This window comes from Heloderma suspectum, chromosome W (genome assembly GCF_057233095.1).
Source record: "Heloderma suspectum isolate Gila_16-S chromosome W, 16-S_ref, whole genome shotgun sequence".
NCBI classification, from domain to species: domain Eukaryota; kingdom Metazoa; phylum Chordata; class Lepidosauria; order Squamata; family Helodermatidae; genus Heloderma; species Heloderma suspectum.
The window spans coordinates 58,008,945-58,027,038 of NC_139475.1; positions in this window are offsets into that span (position 1 = coordinate 58,008,945).

The following is an 18,094-nucleotide window of genomic DNA, read 5'->3' on the forward strand; positions in this document are numbered from 1 at the left end:
ACCTCTTCTGGTCCACTTTTTCCACACCAGGCAATTTTGTACACTTCTGTCATGCCCCCCCCCCCTTTTTCTAAAGAAAGTGTGCAATCCTATGCATGTTTAGACAGAAAAAAGTCCTACAACTCTCAGCATGCCCCAGCCAGCATGGCTGGCTGAGGAATGCTGGGAGTTGTAGGACTTTTTTCTGTCTAAACATGCATAGGATTGTGCCCTAAAAAGCTTTCCTTCTCAGAAAGTTGCTCCAGCCCCTTGATCATTTGGGTTGCCCTTTTCTGCATCTTTTTGAGTTCTACAATGTCTTTTTTGAGGCACGGTGACCAGAACTGAATGCAGTTTGCAAGTGTGGTCACACCGTTGATTTCTATAAAGGCAATTATGGTCTTGGCAGCTTTGTTTTCGATTCCTTTCCTAATGATCCTCATATGCTTGTTCGCCATTTGATTGCTTCTTTCTTTCTTTTTTGGTTTTGTTTTTGTTTTTTGCAGTGTTTTATGGGTCACATAGAGCAAAAGGGAGATGCAAATTAACTGAAAACTGCAGCAAACTTCACATGCTCCAGTTTTAGAAGTTCTCCAAAGTTAAACCAGAATTAAGGAGGACTGGAGAACAGGACAGTGCAAAAATTCCAGAACAATAAAGGAGCAGAGTGGGCAAAATGTGGTCATTGCTTATGTGAGATACATTGTTCCAGTGGTCCTTCTCCCCTCCACTTGATCCAGGGAATGGGTAGGGGTGGCATTGGGTTTGCTCCCTAGGGAAGTGCGACAGAGAGATGCATGCACAATCTGTGCACTGGAGGGTGTATGGGCAGAGCATGGGACTATATACAACTCCACTCTGCATAGTACAGGCTCCTCCTCAAATTTGGTGGGTGCCCACCCTTCTCTTGCCCTATGGGATGACTGGGAATGAATTTCAGTTCAGTTTTGATAAGAATTTGTCCCAAATCACAAAGCCCTCTATATTTGTGACAAAAAGAACTTGCATTTTTTAAACAAATTGAATGTGGGAGAAACCGAAACCTAAAGATTTCTCCATCCAAGTCCAGGGTTTGAGTGCTTTGCTCGTAAAGGTCTGGGTTTCAATCCCCATTAGTGCTGAATTAGGGCAGCCACCTCTTTTTCTGACAGGCTTCTCATCTTTAACAGGTATATAAGGCAGGGAGGCACAACATGGTCTTCTCCTCGGGAATAGCTATATCTATTGAATTTGGCTGGTACAGATGGGTGGGAATTCTGTTTCAGTTTGGTTTTGATAATAATTTACCAACAATTGCAGATGTGTTCATCCTTGGGATGGGAAGAACTTGATATTTTAAACGTTTAAATGCAGGAAAAAGTGAAACTGTTGGATTTGCTCCTCCCTAATGCAGGACAAGTGAGACTGGTCGCTTCAGGAGAGGATTTTTTTTTTACCTGTGAACCTAAATGGCACAAAGTCACGGGGTTGTCCCACCTATTCTACAATGATTAGGAGTTAAGGGAGACTGGCATGGGTGGGCTGATGTTAATAGGTTGGCCACAAAAGCAGTGTGGGAAAGATTAGCAAATTGGTTTGGTACTTCTGTGGTGAAAGGAGTCTTTCTGGGTGTGATTGGAGATGGGGGAAAGGACCCCTTTGTGCATACACACAAAGTCATGAGGCTTGGCGGGGTGGGGTGGGGGGCAGATAGTGAGCCAGGAGGCCCTCCTTTGGCCAAAAGGTGGCCAGCCAAATGTAAGCAGGGAATCTACTGCAAGACTAACCTTGCCCATAATAACAGGGAGTTTGCAAGGCACCCCTGGCCTCAAGCGGGTACATACATTCTTGCTGCAGACCTTAAGACTGAAGGCAAAAGGAGAAGGGGACAACAGAGGATGAGATGGCTGGATAGCATCACTGATGCAATGAACGTGGACTTGAGCACGCTCCGGGAGAGAGCGGAGGACAGGAAGGCCTGGCGTGCTATGGTCCACGGGGTCACGAAGAGTCGGACACGACTGAACGACTGAACAACAACAACAGACCTGCATCTCACTTCATTCTTTCTGGTGTGGGCAGAAATCTCCCACTTCTAGAGGCCCAGGGGTGGGGTGGGAGGGGGGCACATTTCTAACCATTCACATTTAAAAGGTTAACAATGCACCCAAAAGCAATGATAGGGGGACAGTGATTTACTAGGGACAGACGCCAAGGGAGCATGGACTTTCTCTGATAAATTGGGACAGCTGAAACATACCTCACATTCTCATGGAGATGGTTGATCCTCCAGAAGTGTTGGACCAAGGGCTGTGCTGCCTAGGGATGATGGGGGTTGTAGTCCAGCACATCTGGAGACCAGTGGTGCAGCTTAGGGAATTTTAGACCCTGGATGTAATGGTCTTATGGGAGGGTGGGGGAGCTTCAGATGGCCAAATGTATAACATCAGTTGTGACGCACACACCAAACACTTCTCTTCTCCCCGCCACACCCATGGCCTTCCATGCTTTACAACTGCTTCTACTTTCCTGATATGTTAGAACAATATCAAAACTGTTTACCAACCCTGATTTTAAAAAAATACTTTGAGCATGTGCAGTTTTGCATTTTAAGCTTACTTAAATCATAGCACTGTCATGACTACAGGAATAAAATGAACTCTGCTTTTGATGCCATCATCACCTGCTATTCTCTGGGCGGTTGGTGAGGGGGGTGGGGGTTGAACTTTGGTGCCAAGTTTGAGCCCTAGTTGCAACACTACGTAAGGGCCCCAGGTTGGGGTAGAACATTTCTTGCATTGGTTTGAATGCTATTTTGAGCATTCAAGCATGCAATTTCCCTGCCTGCATTCAAAAGCAGCACAGTCCTGAAGAGGGCCATACCATGTTTTTTTTCCTGAGCCTGTCATCAGTCTAATCCACGTATCTTGTGTCTTCCACCACCCCAACCTGCCACAGGTGTGGTTCAAAAACCGCAGAGCAAAATTCCGCAAGGGCCAGCATGGGCTGCTGCAGAAATCCCGCAGAGCTGAACTCCCAAGCACTCTTGGGGAAGGAGGAAGAGGAGGAGATACACTGGAACAGAGCCATTTGCAGATGTCCTGGATCCAGCCTGCATCCAAGAGGAGTGCACTGGGTAGAAAATGGGTTGTCGTCTCCGTAATGAAGAATACTGCAGAAGTCCCTTTACGGTGTCTCTTGGGGGACATTTCGAGAGTGCCTGGGACTTGCCCCCTGGATGCCACTTCATCACAGAGAAAGATCCAAAAGAGGCAGGATTTGGGACTGTGCTATGGGTCAGCTTTGCCTTTGCAAGCACCTTGGCTGGCTGCATAAGTGGGAAATGTTGCCTTCTAAGACGTCATCATGACTTCCCTTCCCTCAGCCCATGGTGTCTGGCCCTTAGAAGCCCTTAGCGTTTGCCGTTAGACTATGTTGTCCATACCCAGGGCTGTGCATATGGGAAAGGATGCGCAAATTGATCAAGAGGGGCCTTGTTGAATTATGTTCCGTGCAAGGAAAGATCAGGGTGACTTGATCTTTTTAGTATTCAAAAAAAGGCAACTAAGGTGGGGAAGATGTGATTGAGGTTTATAAAATGGTGCCTGGTGCAGAGGAAGTGGATCAAGAGACAATATTAGAATTGGTAGTAGATAGACTGAAGGGCAGACTGAAGAAGTTCTTCATATAATACACCATTAACTTGTGGAACTCACTGGCACAAGATGTGCCAGGAGTTTACATGGATTAGACTGGAGCTGTAGTCTGACACAACTGGGGTGGTGGGCAGGTTGGGGAAGGCTGGATTTGAGAAACTGAACATATGAAGTCAGATTACTGGTCCATCAAATCCAGTTTCATCTACTCCAGGGGTGTTGACTGTCAGGCCCGTGGGCCAAATCTAGCCACCTGGGTTCCCCAGATGGCCATGTCCCCTCTGCCCTGACTGCCAAATACTTGGTGGTTTTTTTGGTTTTTGTGTGTCCCCCAGCCCACCAACCATTCTAAAACGCTGAACTGCCTCTCCTAAGGCTTAGATACTGGCAGTAAGAGCTTGAAGATAAAATATGCTGGTAGTTTACCCTGCTGCACTTTTCCACCACTGGAATGTGGCCCCCAAGAACGTCTCATGAATTGAATATGACCCTCTGGCTGAAAGAGGTTTGACCGCCCCCCCCAGGCTACTCCAACTGGATGTGGCTCTCCACAGTCTCAGGCTGAGGAATTTCCCAGCTCCGTTACTGAAGAACCTTTTAACTGGACTGTCTGGGTTCTGTTCTTGGAATTTCAGAACATGTGCTCAACCAGTGATCTATGCTTCCCCGCATCCTCATCCAGTTTCATGGCATGTCAGCCTATGCACGGCCATCAGCTGGAAGAGCTGAGTGGAGCCTTCACAGATGGTAGCAGTCTAGCTCTGAATATGAAATGCTTGGGGGCACAGCAGCGTGAATGTTGCTTTTTTTTAACACCCTGCTTGGGGTCATCTGGCTAACAAGGGAATGCTGGCCCCGGGGGATCTCAGTCTGATTGTTATGTGAGGAATATTCTGAGACCATCTGTTCCTTGGTAAACTAGGCAGAGAAACTCCCAGCAGATTATATTGTTCCTTATAGCCAAGGATAGAGCAACGGGTGATAGGATTTTCTCACTTACTATGGATTAAGGAGGCCCACCCCACAACCATGAGCCCCTACAGTCTGCACAAGCCCAATAGCAATCGGGGATGGGTGGGGTGGGATTTCTGTCAGGTAGTGCAGGGTGGGCAGGGCAGAAAAGCAGGTTTTTTTCTGCTTTAGAATCTTCCTAGTAATTAAAAACCTTTCTCCTTTTGCAGCTGTCTGCCTGCCTTCTCTCCCTACCACCTCCAGAATCCCCTTAGCCCCCTTCCAGTTTTCCTGCACCACCATCACCACAACCACATCCTCTGTGTTAAGCGTTGCCACCACCAACTTCCAAAGCGATTACAGCTGGTCAGTTGCAGGACTCTATCAGTTGTTTAATCCTTCCCCTGCCAGCTGCTTTTACTTGGCAACCCCTCATGGCTGCTTTCCCCCCACCCCCCCTCCTGCCAGCTGGAATCCTGATATTTGTTTACTAGTCAAGATGGTGGTGGGAGGGGGGAGGATGCAGATGAAAGGTAGGGGGACAGTTAAGCACCTCCACTTGGTGTCCACTGCTGCTCCTCTACAAAATTGCAAACATGGAGGGGCAGATCCTAAGATGGTTGCTATGCCTGTGCTTTTACCCTGACATGGGGTGGGCTACTATCACTGTGAAAAGGGGAGTGCCTCTGAGCATGCACAGACAGTCACCAATGAATGCATGCAAAATACACCTGGGGTTAGAGAGACATGGCTACTGAATCAAAGAGCAGGAGCCCCAGAACCTCTTTGTAGGACAGAAGGTTGGTCTACACATGTAGGAGATTCAAGTGGTAGAATTCTGGGTTCTACCACTTTGGACTGTAGGTGGGGGATACAGTTGGTTTAAAAAAAAAAGTGCCCCAAACCAAGGATTCTCTGCAAATAAAAAAGCTAGTCCATTAGGGAGAAAGCTCATAGCCTATTCTGCTCCTGTTACTTATCCCCATCCCAGGGTGAGCTTGTCTTGCTTAGTCTCTGCATGTCAGGCTGCTGCTAAAAATCCTGGAGCAGGACTGGTGGGGGAGAAAGGGGGTGGGTGCAACATACCTGCAGTTTATCTGTGGAACTCCCTAGACTGGGAGGAAATGGCTGGCATGCCACAGGGCAATGCATTAATGATCTGTTATCTAAAACCAAACCCTACAATACCCACTCAACACAGTGAAAAAAACAGATCAACAGGGCCAGGCTAATAGCCAGGAATAATCTATTACCACCAGACAAACACAGAAGAGAAAATTATTTATTTACTTACTTTGTTTAAAACATTTGTATCCCTCCCTCTATCATTAAGATCTTAGGGTGGTCTACAGATGAAATCAATTTGAACAGTGTAAAACATATTAAACCATTAAACAAGCTAATACCAACTAAAAAATCTAAAACAATAAAACAGTTAAGATAGCGTGCAACTTTAGGGAATGCATTTAGCCCTCAAAGGCTTTCGTCAAAAGCCATGTTTTAAGTTGGTGCCAAAATGAAACCCACGTCTGTGCCAATCGGGCCTCTGAGGAGAGGGCATTCCACAGCCAGGGTGCCACAGCAGAGAACGGCCTCTCCCACGTCCCACCATAGTAACAGAGTGCCACTTGTTGGCACCTATAGTTCCCCGCTAAGGCCACTCAAATGTATCATCAGTGATCTACAGTGACTTTTCCCTCTCACAGGCCTTAGGTAGACAGCCTGCACTTGCTTTCAGGCAGCTGCCCAACCTAAAAAGGGTACTCGCCATCAGCAACAGACCTTGCAACAGAGCTACAGATGCAGGAACCAGGCCCTGTGGCAGACCCAGATGCCAACGCTGTCCTCATATCTACCTTGGCAACACTATTACAGGACCTCATAATCTCATCCAAAACATTAGGTGTTCCTACAGAAGCTCACCTTCCAATGTGATATATGGCGGCTTGGGGTGCCTTTTACCAGCTTTGGCTGGTTCGCCAGCTATGGCCTCTCCTGGACAGGGAGAGCTTGGCCATGGTGGTACAGGCACCAGTAACCTCAGAACTGGACTACTGCAATGTGGGGCTGCCCTTGAGGCTGGTCCGGAAGCTGGAACTGGTGCAGAACGCAGCAGCTCAGCTGTGGTCGGGAGCTGCCCCTTTCCAGCATGTAACTCCTTTGCTGAGGGAACTGCACTGGCTGCCTATTCGCTACCGGGCCAGAGTTAGGGTATTAGTACTAGTGTACGAAGCCCTAAACATCTTGGGACCAGGATACCCGAGAGAGCGCCTTCTCCCTTACCAACCTGCCTGGTCACTGAGGTCATCGGAGGGCTTTCTCCTGACGGTTCCACATGGACCCATGGCCTGGTTGCAGTCCACCATGAGAAGAGCCTTCAGCGTGGTGGCCCCCTTTGTTCGGAACTCCCTGCCCCTGGAGGTCAGGCAGGCACCAGCATTGTGTTGCTTCTAGCACCTCCTGAACACAGCACTGTTCCAGGAGGTGTTCCTTAACTGCCCACCCATGGTTTTTATTGGCATTCTGGTTTTTAAAAGCATAATTTTAATATGGTGTTTTAATATTTTTATCCTTTTACTAATTTACATTTTATGTTCACTGCTCTGAAATTTGTTTTAGATATGGAGTGGTATACAAATATTGTAAATAAAACAAACAAGTAAATGAACAATCAATATATGCCATCATTTGCCAGCAATGCCCTGCTGCATTCTACATAGGACAAATGGGCTCTACACAAAAGAATAAATAAACATAAATCTAACATCAGGAATGGCAGTGTTCAGAAACCAGTGGGAGAACATTCCAACCTTTCAGGACACTTGTCATTGATGTTAAGATGGCCATTCTTGAACAACGGAATATCAAAGAAAGGTATCAGCAAGAAAGTGTTGAAGTACAATTCATCAAGAGATTCAGTTCTAGTTACTGTGGGTTAAATACGGACAAAGGTTTGTTTTTTAAAACACACTAAGTATGTTAGTCTGCTCGCTATTACAATGATGGCTGTGTTATCACTAGGGATGGGCAAATCCCCAATGTCCGGTCTGGGGTGTGTGTGTGTGTGTGTCTGCCATGGGGCAATTGGGGCTGCTTGGGGCCTGTTGGATTTCCCCCATGTGTCTGCCAGAGTTGGTGGAGAGGCTCTACAGCTTTCTAAAAAACGTTGGAAAATTACAGCCATAAATGGCGTATTACATGCCATTTGCAGCTGTAAAGCACTTACTTTTACATAAATTGCAGCTGTTTATGGCTGTGTTTAGGTAAAAGTGTTTTATGGCTGCAAATGGCGTACAATATGCCATTTATGGCTGTAATTTTCCCACGATAGGTTAATAGCAGCTGCCATTAGCCTATCATGTCTTTTAGAAAGCTGGAGAGCTGCCCCGTGGGAACTCTTGCAAACATGGACATGAGTGTGGCTGGTCCACTGCGGATTCCAGAGGTCGATTCTTTGGAATCCGGCCTCATTTGAGTCTGCAGTGGATTTCTCCAGCATCCCTAGTTATCACCCAATGGTGTTTTGTGAATGACAACTGTTAAGGTAATCATCACTTGTCTGTACGTTTTGCATTTCAGTTTCTTCAGACAACACAGTTTACATCTGCCTCCCAGCATGTGTATATAAATCTGTGAATTTGAGGATAACACTCAATGTGTCTGGTGAAGTGGACAGTGTGCACAAAGGCTTGTTGTTGTTGTTGTTCAGTCGTTCAGTCGTGTCCGACTCTTCGTGACCCCATGGACCATAGCACGCCAGGCCTTCCTGTCCTGCGCTCTCTCCCGGAGCGTGCTCAAGTTCATATTCATTGCATCCGTGATGCTATCTAGCCATCTCATCCTCTGCCGTCCCCTTCTCCTTTTGCCTTCAGTCTTTCCCAGCATCAGGGTCTTTTCCAGGGAGTTTTCTCTTCGCATTAGGTGGCCAAAATATTGGAGCTTCAGCTTCAGTATCTGTCCTTCCAATGAGCACTCAGGGTTGATTTCCTTTAGGATGGACTGATTTGACCTCCTTGCAGTCCAGGGGACTCGTAAGAGTCTTCTCCAGCACCACAGTTCGAAAGCATCGATTCTTCGGCGCTCAGCCTTCCTTATAGTCCAGCTCTCACAGCCATACATTACTACTGGGAAAACCATAGCTTTGATTAGACGGACCTTTGTCGGCAAGGTGATGTCTCTGCTTCTTACTATGCTGTCTAGGTTGGCCATAGCTTTCCTCCCAAGGAGCAAGCGTCTTTTAATTTCATGGCTACAGTCACCGTCTGCGGTGATCTTGGAGCCCAAGAAAGTAAAATCTGTCACTGCTTCCATTTCTTCCCCTTCTATATGCCAGGAAGTGATGGGGCCAGATGCCATGATCTTCGTTTTTTTAATGTTGAGTTTCAAACCAGCTTTTGCACTCTCCTCTTTCACCCTCAACAAGAGGCTCTTGAGATCCTCTTCGCTTTCTGCCATTAGGGTGGTATCGTCTGCATATCGGAGGTTGTTGATAATTCTCCCAGCAATCTTAATTCCGACCTCTGATTCATCCAACCCGGCATTTCTCATGATGTACTCTGCATATAAGTTAAATAAGCAGGGTGACAATATGCAGCCTTGTCGTACTCCTTTCCCAATTTTGAACCAATCGGTTGTTCCATGTCTGGTTCTTACTGTTGCTTCTTGACCCTCGTACAGGTTTCTCAGGAGACAGGTAAGGTGGTCTGGTACTCCCATCACTTTCAGAATTTGCCACAGTTTGTTGTGATCCACACAATCAAAGGCTTTAGCGTAGTCAATGAAGCAGAAATAGACATTTTTCTGGAATTCTCTTGCTTTCTCCATGATGCAGCGAATGTTGGCGATTTGATCTCTAGTTCCTCTGCCTCTTCTAAACCCAGCTTGTACTTCCGGTAGTTCTCGGTTCGCATACTGCTGAAGCCTAGCTTGTAGGATTTTGAGCATCACCTTGCTAGCATGTGAAATGAGCGCAATTGTGCGGTAGTTTGAACACTCTTTGGCGTTGCCCTTCTTTGGAATTGGAATGTAAACTGACCTTTTCCAGTCTTGTGGCCACTGTTGAGTGTTCCAGATTTGTTGGCATATTGAATGCAGCACTTTAACAGCATCATCTTTTAGGATTTTAAATAGTTCGGCTGGAATACTGTCATCTCCGCTAGCTTTGTTGTTACTAATGCTTCCTAAGGCCCACTTGACTTCACTCTCTAGGATGTCCGGCTCAAGTTCAGTGACCGCACTATCATGGCTATCAGGGACATTCAGATCTTTCCTGTATAGTTCTTCTGTGTATTCTTGCCACCTCTTCTTAATCTCATCTGCTTCTGTTAGGTCCCTGCCTTCTTTGTCCTTTATCATGCCCGTCTTTGCACAAAACGTTCCCTTGAGATCTCCAATTTTCTTGAAGAGATCTCTAGTCTTTCCCATTCTGTTGTTTTCCTCGATTTCTTTGCATTGTTCATTTAAGAAGGCCTTCTTGTCTCTCCTTGCTATTCTCTGGAACTCTGCGTTCAGTTGGGTATATCTTCCCCTTTCTCCCTTGCTTTTCGCTTCCCTTCTTTCGTGAGCTACTTGTAAAGCCTCATCAGACAGCCACTTTGCTTTCTTGCATTTCTTTTTCTTTGGGATGGATTTCGTTGCTGCCTCCTGAACAATGTTACGGACCTCCGTCCATAGTTCCTCAGGCACTCTGTCTATCAGGTCTAATCCCTGAAATCTATTCCTCACCTCCACTGTATATTCAGAAGGGATATGATTTAGGTCATACCTGAACGGTTTAGTGGTTTTCCCGACGTTCTTCAATTTAAGACGAAATTTTGCAAGAAGCAGCTCATGATCTGAGCCACAGTCAGCTCCAGGTCTTGTTTTTACTGACTGTATGGAGCTTCTCCATCTTTGGCTGCAAAGAACATAATCAATCTGAGTTCGATATTGACCATCTGGTGACGTCCATGTGTAGAGTCGCCTCTTGTGCTGTTGGAAAAGAGTGTTTGCTATGATCAGCATGTTCTCTTGGCAAAACTCTATTAGCTTTTGTCCTGCTTCATTTTGTACACCGAGGCCATGCCTGCCTGTTATCCCGGTGATTTCTTGATTTCCTACTTTAGCATTCCAATCCCCTATGATGAAGAGGACATCTTTTTTTGGTGTTAGTTCTAGAAGGTGTTGTAGGTCTTCATAGAACTGATCAACCTCAGCTTCTTCGGCCTCAGTGGTTGGGGCATAGACTTGAATTACTGTGATGTTGAATGGTTTGCCTTGGATTCGTACTGAGATCATTCTATCATTTTTAAGATTGTACCCCAGTACTGCTTTTCCCACCCTTTTGTTGACTATGAGTGCTACTCCATTAGGCCGCAATAAATGTGTTAGTCTTTAAAGTGCCACAAGACTCTTTGTCGTTTAAACAATTAGAGGCGCTCACAACCCCCGTCAAAGCTATAATTCAAAGCACAGCTTACTACAGAGTTCCACGGAACGGTGTGGGACTTGCCTGCAAATAAGTGTGCATCAGGTTCATGCTGTGAATACATTAAGGGCGACCACTTGCAGAGGCATCTCCCTGTTGCATCTCTGCATGGGCTACTGGGCTGAAGCCCCTTCCAGCCAGCCTCCACCAGAGGGGAGGGTAACACTGCCCTGCCATTGCCTCAGGTGTGATTGGATCATCCTGTCCAGAGGTGCAGCACTTACCTGGCTTGGTCTCCTTTTGAAGGAAGTTACAGGAGGCTTATTGGTGTTTTGTAATATTTGAGTTTATTTACTGGTGGTACAATGGGGGGGCTCACACAGCTTAAGCACTCAAACAGAAAGTCAAAGTCCACTGCTCACACATCAGATCTCCAGACAGAGGCACACCTGAGCTCTCCAATGCTGTTAGTGTACAGAAACACCCCCCCCCAACTCAGCTTGGCCTTTCTCTCTCTCCCCCCGCCCCCTCTTTTGGTCTGTCTCCAGATGCTTCTGTTGCTTTCCACCCACACTTTGGCTGGAAGTGGGTGGTGTGCAAAATAAGGGAGTCATCTTCTCCAACCACTCCTTGGGCCACTTCCCTGTAGTTTCAGTAACAAAAGATGTGCTTCAAGTAACTTTGTCCCTGACTATTAAGGGAGTTTCCAGCAGCATTTCTGGCTCCATTAACTTTCTCCTGTCTAAACCCCCAATCTCTCTTCTGCACTGGTCAGACCTCACCTGGAGAACTAGAGCCAGTGCTGCCCTGGAGTTTAAGAAGGATATTGACACACTAGAACAGGTATTTTGAACCTCTTTCAGCCCAAATACCAAAATCCATTTGGGGGAAGCTCTCCAGGGCTGCATTCCAGTGGTGAGCATGTGGGCTGGACTGAAAGAACTGAGGCCAATGGTGCATGCACAGCACTCTGTCCAAAATTCAGAAATCAAATCAACACAAACCCAGAACAGAACAATGGAGGGACCTGAATGCCTCCGTTCCATTTTGGAAATGAAGCCAGGTTGTTCAGTGCTCCCAAATCCATGGAGACATTTGGATGAGCTGAATTTTGGAAGCATCCCCAGATGTGAGTCATCAGGAGTGTGTGGGTAACCCTGCTGTAGGTGGATAATGTAAATAGGTTCATGAAAATGTTGGGTTCACAGGGGAAAAGCTGTCAGAGGCCTATTAACTTGGGTACATCAGGAGGAAATGCATCCTGACTGCCCAGTTGTCCTCTGGATTCCAAAGACTCAATGCAGGCAACTTGGGGTGGGGCGCTATATAATTCCCTGAGAGTGCACCAGGGATCGCTCAGGGTGCCTGTTATATTGGGCAGGCAGGGAACACTGCTTTAAAGGTGTACAGCTGTGATAGGTTTGGATTTTAGACTTGCTGCAAGAGGTGTGGGATGCAGAGTGAAGCCAAGATGCAAATGGAGGCTTCTAAGAGGGACCCTAAGAGTCCAGGTAAAACTATCACCCCCTCTGCCCCAGCCCAAAGGACAGGGGTGGGCAGACTCTCTTAGGCTTGTGGGATCTATCGACTTCAGGTTTCTTACTCAGAGGACCACCAACCAGACCCAAGGGCAAAATTATAGTGGGAACAGAGCCAGACACAAAACTCAGGATGTGGAGCCCACCACCAACTGCACCACATCAGAAATACCCTGGGACAGCTTGCAGAGGCAAGTACAAATCTACCCTCCAAGTGACTAGTGCAGATCAGTGATTTACAAGAGAGGAACGCTGAGACGGAGAAGTGTGAATTCTTTTTAAACTTGCACTTATATGAAGCAGTAAGTTGCGCTCTTAAGCATAAAAGTCCCATTTTACAACTGGGCAACACTGAGATACAGAGATCTAGAATTTTCCCAGGAAAGTAAGTTTGCATAATTCTGCGGCCATTTTTGTTGTCATTGCTGTTGTTAAAAATGGGAAGTCAGAGCCCTGGCTGATCGATTGCAAATCACGTATCTGTAGATTGCAATCTACCTTCTAACCAACCCCTGCCTTAGAAAATGCGGTGAATCTCATATTGCCACCTTTCTTGACTGACTTTGCTTGTGTGCCTTGAACAAGACGTGTAGAAATTTAGCTAGCAAAGGTTTTCCTTTAGCAAGGAAATGAAGATTGTCAGCTTTTCTTCCTGTATCTTTCAATTTGCAAGTCTCATTCTAAGAAAATAACTTAAGAAAGTGAGTCATTCTCTTCTCTCAAAATCCATGGGGCAGCATCCTGATGCATGTCGGGGCAAAAAATCCCAACTTCAGGTATACACTGATGAGATCTGAGCTAGCAGTGACTGACCAAGAAAGTGATCTTGGGGTTGTGGTGGACAGCTCAGTGAAACTGTCAATCCAGCGCATGGCTGCTGCGAAAAAGACAAACTCCATGTTAGGCATAATTAGGAATGGAATTGAAAATACAACTGCCATATCATACTGCCCCTATAGAAATCTATGGAGTGACCACACTTAGCATACTGTGTCCAGTTCTGGTCACACCTAAAAAATGATATTGTAGAGCTGGAAAAAGTGCAGAAAAGGGCAGCTAAACTGTTCCAGGGGCTGGAGCATCTCCCCTATGAGGGAAGGTTACAACAGCAGGGATTGTTTAGCTTGGAGAAAAGGAGGGTCAGGGGAGACATGAGAGAGGTGTACAGAATTATGCCTGGTGTGGAGAATGTGGATAGGGAGACATTTCTCTCTCTCTCTCCCATAATACTAGAACCTGGGGTTGTTGGTGGGAGAGATAAAAGCAAGTACTTCTTCACACAGTGCTTAGTTAAACTATGGCATTCACTCCCACAAGATATAGTGATGACCATCGGTTTGGATGGCTTTAAAAGGGGTTTGGACAAATTCATAGCTATCAATGGCTACTAGTCCTGATGGCTCTGTGCTCCCTGCAGTATCAGAGGCAGTGAGCCTATGTACATAAGTTGCTGAGGAACATGGGCGGGAGGGTGCTGTTGCACTCATGTCCTGCTTGTGGGTCCCTGGTCGACAGCTGGTTGGCCACTGTTTGAACAGAATGCTGGACTAGATGGACCCTTGGTCTGATCCAGCAGGGCTCTCCTGATGTTCTTATGTTTATCATCATTGCCTGGCTAGGGCTGGCTCTGAAATTCGCTTTGTCCAAATGCCTGCCAGAATCTTAGTGTTCTGAATTACCTGATCTTGTTCTGAAGTGGAACTGATGCATTAGCCCCATTGTTTCATCTTTTAAAAGACAACTGAATTTTGTATACAATACTGTACATGCATTGTTCCCTACACTTTTGAGTTCTTTGTGCCTTCCCCGCTTAATGATATGCACACATGCACTGGCAAAACACTACCAGAAGAAGCCATCTTGATGTGATAGAATGTACAATTGCATCATGCTACTTTTTTGCGTGGCAGTAATGAGGAGCACAAGTACGCATTGGTAAAACACTGCAAAACATTAATCTTGTGATCATAAATACAATCACACAGAGTGTGTTGTTGTTGTTGTTGTTGCTGCAATGCTCTGTCAGTGCTCAAAAAGAGATAAAGATGTAAATTAATTGAAAGCTGTAGTAAGTGTGAAAGAAAATAATCTTCTCTTTATTTCCAAGTGTTCACTTTTATTATTCAGCCGAACAAAAGACAGACAGACATGTATGGAAGAGGATCTGTGGGTCCGCTTAATAAAAATAATTCTTAAAATATTTATACCTAGATACAGACAAAGGCACATTTGGCAACAGTAGATTGGATACAAAATGCTGCCTAAGGGCAGAGAAAGTCATTCATTGGCTACTCACCAGGTTCAAGCTTGTTTCACACAATCTACATAATCACGCTTACTTGTCCAAAACTCCTGGCTACGTGCAGTTCCACTTTTAGCTAATGGCATTTCTTTCACAATTATTCTGTCCTTTTGGCCAAGCATCTCAGAGGATGCTCTGGCCACCTTTCGTAGACCTTTATACTCATTAGCTTCTGCACTTTTCTTGTTTCTTTCTTGGCCGTTTTCTAATTCTTTTACTGCTGTTAACTTTATTTGTGTAGATTACACAGATTTACCAGTCTTTCTAAGTTGTTGTTCAGTCATTCAGTCGTGTCCGACTCTTCATGACCCCGTGGACCATAGCACGCCAGGCCTTCCTGTCCTGCGCTCTCTCCCGGAGCGTGCTCAAGTTCATATTCATTGCATCCGTGATGCTATCTAGCCATCTCATCCTCTGCCGTCCCCTTCTCCTTTTGCCTTCAGTCTTTCCCAGCATCAGGGTCTTTTCCAGGGAGTTTTCTCTTCGCATTAGGTGGCCAAAATATTGGAGCTTCAGCTTCATTATCTGTCCTTCCAATGAGCAGTCAGGGTTGATTTCCTTTAGGATGGACTGATTTGACCTCCTTGCAGTCCAGGGGACTCGTAAGAGTCTTCTCCAGCACCACAGTTCGAAAGCATCAATTCTTCGGCGCTCAGCCTTCCTTATAGTCCAGCTCTCACAGCCATACATTACTACTGGGAAAACCATAGCTTTGATTAGACGGACCTTTGTCGGCAAGGTGATGTCTCTGCTTCTCACTATGCTGTCTAGGTGTGCCATAGCTTTCCTCCCAAGGAGCAAGCGTCTTTTAATTTCATGGCTACAGTCACCGTCTGCGGTGATCTTGGAGCCCAAGAAAGTAAAATCTGTCACTGCTTCCATTTCTTCCCCTTCTATATGCCAGGAAGTGATGGGGCCAGATGCCATGATCTTAGTTTTTTTAATGTTGAATTTCAAACCAGCTTTTGCACTCTCCTCTTTCACCCTCAACAAGAGGCTCTTGAGATCCTCTTCGCTTTCTGCCATTAGGGTGGTATCGTCTGCATATCGGAGGTTGTTGATAATTCTCCCAGCAATCTTAATTCCGACCTGTGATTCATCCAACCCGGCATTTCTCATGATGTACTCTGCATATAAGTTAAATAAGCAGGGTGACAATATGCAGCCTTGTTGTACTCCTTTCCCAATTTTGAACCACTCGGTTGTTCCATGTGTGGTTCTTACTGTTGCTTCTTAACCCTCATACAGGTTTCTCAGGAGACAGGTAAGGTGGTCTGGTACCCCCATCACTTTAAGAATGTGCCACAGTTTGTTGTGATCCACACAATTAAAGGCTTTAGCATAGTCAATGAAGCAGAAATAGACGTTTTTCTGGAATTCTCTTGCTTTCTCCATGATGCAGCGAATGTTGGCGACTTGATCTCTAGTTCCTCTGCCTCTTCGAAACCCAGCTTGTACTTCCGGTAGTTCTCGGTTAAAGAACATAATGTAAGTACACCTGCAAATGTTCAGAGATAAAAACTACACAACAACAGCAACTACACAAAAGAGGCAATTAGACAAGCTTATCAGTGGAACAAAAGCACATGTTCTTAAGCAACTCACTAAATTGAAACTTTGCAGTTTAGGGTACATTTTGACTTCTGAACAATTTATGGTTATCCATTCTACACACAAAGCAACTCTTTTTACACGCTGTGCAACTCTCGCTTGGCTTTCATTAGTTTACTATGCTTCGCAACATTTTATCACACTCTGGTGTTGAGAGAGACTTCAGTTCTTGCCTGTTATCACTATATACTTTCTGGTACTCTTCCACACTCCTCCACAAGCCTCTCCTCCAGCTTTCCCCAACTTGGTGCCCTGCACACTTTCCCCTTTTGAGTCTTTCTATCTGCAACTTCACATACATCTGTCTACTTGCTTCCCACCAGTGACTTTCAGCAAAAGTTTACACTTGCTTTGACCATATAAAAATCCCATTTTCATCATATTTTGATTCATCAGCCATTCATCAGCCATTTTAGCACATGCACCCTTTCTCAACAAACATTCAGTTTTACTTGCATTCTCTTGTTTGAAGACATCTTTCTTTCTGGTAAACATACAAAGCTGCACCTAAGCTACAATTTTGCCTTCTTCAAGTTGATTGTGTTTGTCTAATCTCATACTGTATAGCACATGCAAACCATTGTTGTCTTCACGAAGGTAACATTGCATTGCATGTTTGCATGAAGGTCTTTCTATACATCAAAACTTGCCAGCTGACCTTCTGTGTAATGGTTACATACAGGCAATGACTTCTATTTTTAATTTCCTTTGGAGTTGGGTTTTTCAAAGCTTTCTAAGTACACATGCCTTGTCTTTCAGCATTATTAAGCAGGCAAGGTTTAAAGCTGGTCAGATGATGATCACATGCCCCCTGAGTGTCTCTCTTGCTGGTCACAAAAGGCTTCAAATCATTTTACACTACTTAATCCCTATAAAAATTAGGAATCTACAAAGCATTTGCCATAGCTTGAGTCCTTTATACATAGGTATCTGATTTTTACATGACTAGGCTGGTTGTTATGTGACCCGTAACAATCAACCATGTCCGCTTGGTCCAGGTCTTTGTCTTTTCTTTGTCTTTTGCCAGCTGGCGCTAGGCTCGCTGCTGGACTTTGCCAACTCTGCCAGCAGGGCGGAACCTTGCTGGTCTCTTCGGGGTGGCAGGGCATGATTATGGCCCTTTGATGGCACCAGTGAACTACAAAGTAGCCACTAGGATGCAAACAAGGAGAAGTCCAAACTTCCTCCAGCATGCATTGGGACAGGATGACAAAACCAAAACAAGCAAAACTGTCCCCCTCCTTTCGGGACTCCATCATGCAAAGTCTCGTGGTATCAACTCCTACTTTGGCTCAGTCTTCTCCCAAAAGAGGGTCTATGACCCCCCTGGCAAAGGCGAAGTCCAGGCTGAAGGGGCAGGATTGCCACTTCAGATCGATAGGCATATGGTCAAGGAACACCGAATGACTTGGAATGAGTTCAGATCTCCAGGGCCAGATGAACTGCACCCTAGAGTAATAAAGGAACTGGCAGAAGAACTCTCTGAACCGCTGTCTATTCTCTTTGAGCAATCATGGAGGACGGGGGAAGTGCCAGATGACTGGAGGAGGGCTAATGTGGTCCCCATCTTCAAAAAGGGTAAAAAGGACCCTACAGACCAGTCAGTCTGACATCAATCCCTGGGAAACTTCTGGAGCAGATGATCAAGCAATCCATCTGGAAGCACCTTGAA